At 43.4% G+C, this 6,346-nt stretch overlaps 1 long non-coding RNA gene across 1 annotated transcript; it reads left to right on the top strand.

Moving 5' to 3' along the window:
- Nucleotides 1-226: 226 nt before the first annotated feature.
- Nucleotides 227-5,185, top strand: LOC140457491 (uncharacterized). The gene is made up of 3 exons (XR_011953357.1): nt 227-313; nt 1,242-1,410; nt 5,036-5,185. It is a non-coding gene; the product is annotated as an uncharacterized lncRNA (long non-coding RNA).
- The last annotated feature ends 1,161 nt before the right edge of the window (nt 5,186-6,346 follow it).

Genomic DNA, 6,346 nt, shown 5'->3' with positions numbered 1-6,346 from the left:
AGAGTCATACCTAACTTTCACACAAATTACCACATCCACGTCAGTCTTTTGCAAACATCAAACCAATTTCTCCCTGCCGCCATACAAGTCCAGCTACTCAGCAATGGCAGGCACTATATCCAAGTACAGTGCCACACAATCCTTGATATACTTTCCAGCTGAGTATTTGGAGACATTTCTATTTCTATCAGTGGAACTCAATCCTCGCTCTCTCTCTCTCTCTTGCAGCAAAGAAGATTGTTGAAGGCAGAGTGGTGGATGTTGTCTTTATGGCTTCAACAAGACATTTGACAATGTTCTGCATGATAAACTGGTAAGCAAGGTTAGATCACATGGAATCCAGGAATAGCTAGCCATTTGGATACAAAATTGGCTTGAAGGTAGGAGACAGAGGAGGGTTGTTTTTCAGACTGGAGGTCTGCGACCAGCCATGTTTCCCAATGCTTGGTGGTTGGTCCACTGCTTTTTGTCATTTATAGAAATGATTTGGATGTGAATGTAGGAGGAATGGTTTGTAACTTTGCACATGACACTAAAATTGAATAGTGAAGAAGGTCATCTCAGAGACAATGAGACCTTGATCAGATGGGCTGATAGGCCAAGGAAAGGCAGACGGAGTTTAATTTAGATAAACGTTGCACTTTGCTAAGGCAAAACAGGGCAGGACTAATGCAATTAATGGTAGGGTCCTGGGGAGTGTTATCCAACAAAGAAACCTAGGGGTACAGGTTCATAGTTCCTTGAAAGTGGAGTTGCAAGCAGACAATGTAGTGAAGAAGGCGTTTGGTACACTCGCCTTTATTGGTCAGTGCATTGAGTATAGGAGGTAGGATGCCATGTTGTGGCTATACAGAACATTGGTGAGGCCACTTTTGGAATACTGTGTTCAACTCTGGTCTCCCAGCTACAGGAAAGGCTTTGTTAAATTTGAAACAGTTTAGAAAAGATCCACAAGGATGTTGCCAGGGTTATAGTGCTGGAGCTAGAGAGACTGAATAGGCCAAGGCTATTGGCCTGGAGCATTGAAGTCTGAGGGGTGACCTTAAGGAGGTTGATAAAATCATGAGGGGCATGGATTTTGTGTGTGTGTGTGTAATTCCCAGTGTGCAGGATGATAGCTTTATGTTTTATTTCGACTTCCTCCTCATTGTTTTCCTGAGGTGTAGTGTCATGAATCCCAGCCTTCCTCTTCTAGCCAATTCCCTGTCACCAACCTTCTCTTTCTGAATTCCTATTTTCAGACTTCCAAGGGCTGTCATCTTCCCAGTTATGAGAGCCCCAGGAGGAAGAAGACAGAGAAAGCAAAAGCTCAGCACCATTAATGAGGTTTCACCACTTGATCTGACCGTAGTTCAGATACTGGCACCGTGCACATGATGAAGGCTCATATGAAGCTGAAGTCAGCACCTGGTGAGTCATCCTGGCTGGGTAAAAGTGGAAAAGGGTGAGATGGCTGGTCAAACCTAGCTGAACACATTCAGATGAAGATCTAGAAGGAACAGCAACAGAAGAATACTGAATGGGCATGGACGCTGACATGCATAGACCCACTGTATGCTTCTTGTCATTCCTTTTTAAAAAGTTCTTTCATGGAATGTGAGCATCAAGGACTAGACCATCATTTGTTGCCCTTCCCCTCACTTCTAACTGCCTTTGAGAAAATGATGGAGAGCCACTTTCTTGAACAGAGATCATAAGTAAATCTCGCTGTAACTTGGCAGAGGACATGGTTTGATTTCTCTGGTTCCTGTGCTCCATCTCCTTGCTGTGCTGCACTGTAAAAGCTGCCAATAGAGTCTTTCATGGAGCACGGAAACAGGCCCTTTAACCCAACTTGTTCATGCTGACCAGGTTTCCCAAACTAAACCAATCTCATTAGTCTACACTTGATCCATATCCCTCAAAACCTTTCCTATTCATGTTCCTGTCCAAATGCCTTTTAAATGTTGAAAATGTACTCACTTCTACCACTTCCTTTGGCAGTTTGTTCCATACGTGGACCACCGACTCTGTGGAAATGTTACACCTCATATCCCTTTTAAATCTTTCCCCTCTCACATTAAACCTTTGTCCTCTAGTTTTAGACTCCCCTATTCTGGGAAAAGGACCTTTGTTATCCATGTCCCTCATGACTTTATAAACTTCTATAAGGTCACCCCTCAGCCTCCTCTGCTCCAGGGGGAAAAGTCCCAGTCTATCCAACCTCTCCTTATAAGTGGAGCCTTCCAGTTTCGGTAACATGCTTGTACATCTTGTTGCACCCTTTTCACTTTAATAACATCTTTCCTATAGCAGGGAGACCAGAATTGTATGCAGTACTCTAAACGTGGCCTTACCATTATCTTGTATAGCCGTAACATGACATCCCAATTCCTGCACTCAGCGCTCTGACTAATGAAGTTAAAAATTGCACAACACCAGGTTATAGTCCAACAATTTTATTTGGAAATACAAGCTTTTGGAGTGCTGCTTCTTCATCAGCTAGCCAGTGGGGCAGGATCCTACCCCAGTAGCTACCTGACAAAGGAGCAGCACTCCAAAAGCTTGTACTCCCAAATAAACCTGTTGGACTACAACCTGGTATTGTGTGATTTTTAACTTTGTCCACCCCAGTCCAACACCAGCACCTCCACATCCTGATTAATGAAGGCAAGCATGCCAAATGCCTTCTTCACCACCCAGTCTACCTGTGACACCAGTTTCAAGGAACTATGTACCTGCATCCCCAGATCTTTCTATTTGTTAACACTTCTCAGTCTCAATCGCCCTGTAGTCTTCTTCCCTCCTCCTCGCAATTCACAATCCTGCCCCGTTTTGAGTTGTCAGCACATGATTCCCTCACCCTGACCCAAGCACTGCAAATTCTGATGATTTGTTAGCCTTTCACTCCATTGATTTCCCCAGCAGCTTTTTCCTATTGAGACTGATTTCCTTCAATTCCACTCTCTCAAAGAACAAAGAACAGTACGGCACAGGAACAGGCCCTTCAGCCCTCCAAGGCTGCGCTGCCACATTTTGCCCTTCCATACTAAAACTGTCTTCACTTACAGGATCCATACCCCTTTATTTCCTTCGTATTCATGTGTTCATCCAGGTGCTTCTTGAATGCTGCTATTGTGTCTGCTTCCACCACCACCTCTGGCAATGTGTTCCAGGCACTCACCACCCTTTGTATGAAAAACCTGCCTCGCACATCTTTTTTAACCTTCCCTCCTTGCACCTTGAACCTGTGTCCCCTAGTAATTGCCCCCTCCACCCTCGGAAAAAAGCCTCATACTTTCCACTGCATCCACGCCATTCACAATCTTATAAACTTCTATCCCCTCACCCCTCAACCTCCTGCATTCCAGTGAAAACAAACCGAGCCTGGCAAACCTTTCTTCATTGGTAAAATTCCCCCATACCAGGCAACATCCTGTAAACCTTTTCTGTACCCTCTCCAAAGCATCCACACCCTTCAGGTAGTGTGGTGACCAGAAGTGTATGCAATATTCCAAGTGTGGCCTAACTATCGTTCTATAAAGCTGCAGCATAACTTGCTTATCCTTGTACTCAATGCCACTTCTAATAATCAAAACTTTTTTTAAAAGTTACATTCTCAGGATAACTGTAACAATTGGTGTCAGCGCAGATAAGATGTTGAGATATTGAAGGTGTTAGCCCCCCTGTGTTCCCTGTCTGTGCCATGATGTTTAGACTGATTCTAATCTAAAAAGTGAGTTAACAGGGTCTTACATTACTTTTTTTGAAAAGTTTTGTGATTTACATATGAAAGAAGTGAAACGATCATGGTCATTCTAACAGATGAGAGACTTAACAAACAATCAAAGTATTTTTCAATGTATAATTTCAGTTACATCACACTGTAAACTTTTGCTATAAATTCTGTGTCTTACAACTGTGTCCTCCACAACCACCTGATGAAGGAGCGGTGCTCTGAAAGCTAGTGCTTCCAATTAAGCCTGTTGGACTATAACCTGGTGTTGTGTGATTTGTAACTATGTACACCCCAGACCAACACCAGCATCTCCAAATCCTTTTCACTGTGCCAGTGTAAGTGCCACCATCTTCACTCTGATACTTCATACTATCTCTGCCACTATACCATCTTCAAAAGGTTCATGCTCTACCACTCTAACTAAGTGTGCACCTTCCACGTTTGTTCTCATCTATCACAACCTATGGCACCATTTACTGTCTCCTGCATGCCCTTGGTGCTGTCGACTCAATTGCTTGGAAAAGCACCAACAGAAATAGTAACCATGCTACCAACTGGCACCTTCTGTAGTACCTGTCTCTCACTCATTCCAGGAACAAAACAGCCCACAATAAGACAGAGTCAAAATGAGTGGTGTACTCCCTGTCATTCATCTCTATGTCAGTTCTGAGGAGAGAATCCTGATTCTAATCACTTGGAGCAGGTCCTGGATTGGTATCAGAAGCTGCCCAAACTTACTGTGCCAGGATCCCTGAGTGAAGGTTATCCCCCTCGAACAGACTGATTCCTCACGATGATTATGACAAGCTTCCTGGCCTTGTACCTGTGCTGAATGGCAGAGCAACACAAAGTAATATTAGTTTGAAGTCTCTGGCTGAGGGAAATGTGCAAACATTCAAAGCAAGGCAGCACAAGACAGGAATGCTGCAAACAAGGTTAACTCAGAATGTGTGAGCACTGTGACAGCAAGTGGAGAGCCCAGAGATTCAGTTTGGCCTGGTCCATGAGCTTGTGTGGGTTCCTGAGTGCATAATGTTCTTGCCTGCTGCATTACGATATTTGAAGGTATGGCCTTTTCCTGCTCCTTCTCTATACCTGCACACCATTATTGTCCAAAAGAAAACAGCCAATGTCCTCTTGAATGGCTCATTTGAACTTACCTCCATCACATTTCCAGGTAGTGCATTCCATACCCTAACAACTAAAAGAGTTTTATTTCACATCATCTTGGCATCATTTCTCCTCAATTTAAATTTATGTCCCTTTATTCTTGTTTCTTTTACAAACAGAATAAACCTCTCTTTCTGCACTTTTCAGCCACTCGTGATTTTGAAAATGTTAATTGGGTCTCCTTTAGAGAAAAACAGTCCCAACTTCTTCAATGTAGCCTCACAGCTGACTGATGGTGAGTTATATTTACTTTAATGCTTTATTAGTAGTAGGGGAAGTGTGTACAAAGTGAGATGCAGCCAGTAATGTATAGCTGGTTGGTTGTGCAATTGTACCCAGTTGTGAAAGGCAAAGGTCACCGACTTTCTGACTGGTTCCTGTGCAGCTTAACAGCTTGTGTATGTGAGCATTGGTGGGTCAGAAAGTTTTCCAGACTGGAAGAAGTATGGTATATGTCTGTAATCTCTCTGTAGCAAAGAAACTCAACCTTGGAGACAATTGATTCTTCTCTCCCATCATAGCTGTGAGCAGTTTACTGAAAAAGTGACTATGAAACCGAACAAGTAATGTGTAATGTCTTTGGAAACGAACTGTGAATCAGGAAGGAAGAATTTCGGAGAACAGAAGTTGTTGGTTAGATAACAGAAATATGTGCTATGAACTGTAATTCCCCAGTAGTTCTATCCTCCAACCATAACAATTTTTGTCTATCTGTATATGTGAGTAGGGTTTTAAAAGAGCATTTGGATTTTTAACTAATGGATAGTTGATCATTTATTGCTGTTAACTTGTGGTTAGAATATACTTATTTGTAATAAATAATAGTTCACATTGAGTATAGAAAACTGGTCAGTGTTTCCTATTAACCTGAGTCCATCAGATAGGTACATTAGGGTCTATGTGTATTTTGATTAAATCTTTAAATTTTGTGACATTCATTCATTGGTGGTCCCTCACAGATGACTACTTGTGCTCTCAGGGTGAGCCTGCAGATAGCTGTACAGACCAATGAAGCCACCACAGGCTCTGATACGGGAAAGGGTGGGGCACCAGTGTGGCAGTGTGCTACTTCTGCTATTTTTGCCTGGCTTTTGCTTTTCCCTGATGGCAGGTCTCGAGGTGCTCGCTGCCTTCTAGGGTGCTCCTCCTCCACTTTGGATGGCTCTTGGGCCAGTGATTCCCAGGTGTCTATGGGAATGCCCCACTTTGCCAGTGAGGCCTTAGGATATCGTTGAAGGGCTTCCTCCCTCCACCTGGGGATGACCTGCCATTTTGAAACTGGGAGTAAAGCACCTGCTTGGGGAATCTCGTGTTGTTCATGCAGACAACATGGCCAGCCCATTGTAGCTGATTAAGGGTGGTCAGTACTTCGACGGGGATTTTATGACAACTTAGGGCTCAAGTGTCAGCACAGTTTCCAAGGGAGTTGTAACAATAAGGCAACTGGGAGATAAAAAA

Source organism: Chiloscyllium punctatum, chromosome 3, assembly GCF_047496795.1.
Source record: "Chiloscyllium punctatum isolate Juve2018m chromosome 3, sChiPun1.3, whole genome shotgun sequence".
NCBI classification, from domain to species: domain Eukaryota; kingdom Metazoa; phylum Chordata; class Chondrichthyes; order Orectolobiformes; family Hemiscylliidae; genus Chiloscyllium; species Chiloscyllium punctatum.
Note: the sequence above shows the minus strand (reverse complement) of the source record. Positions and strands in the feature narration are given on the sequence as shown.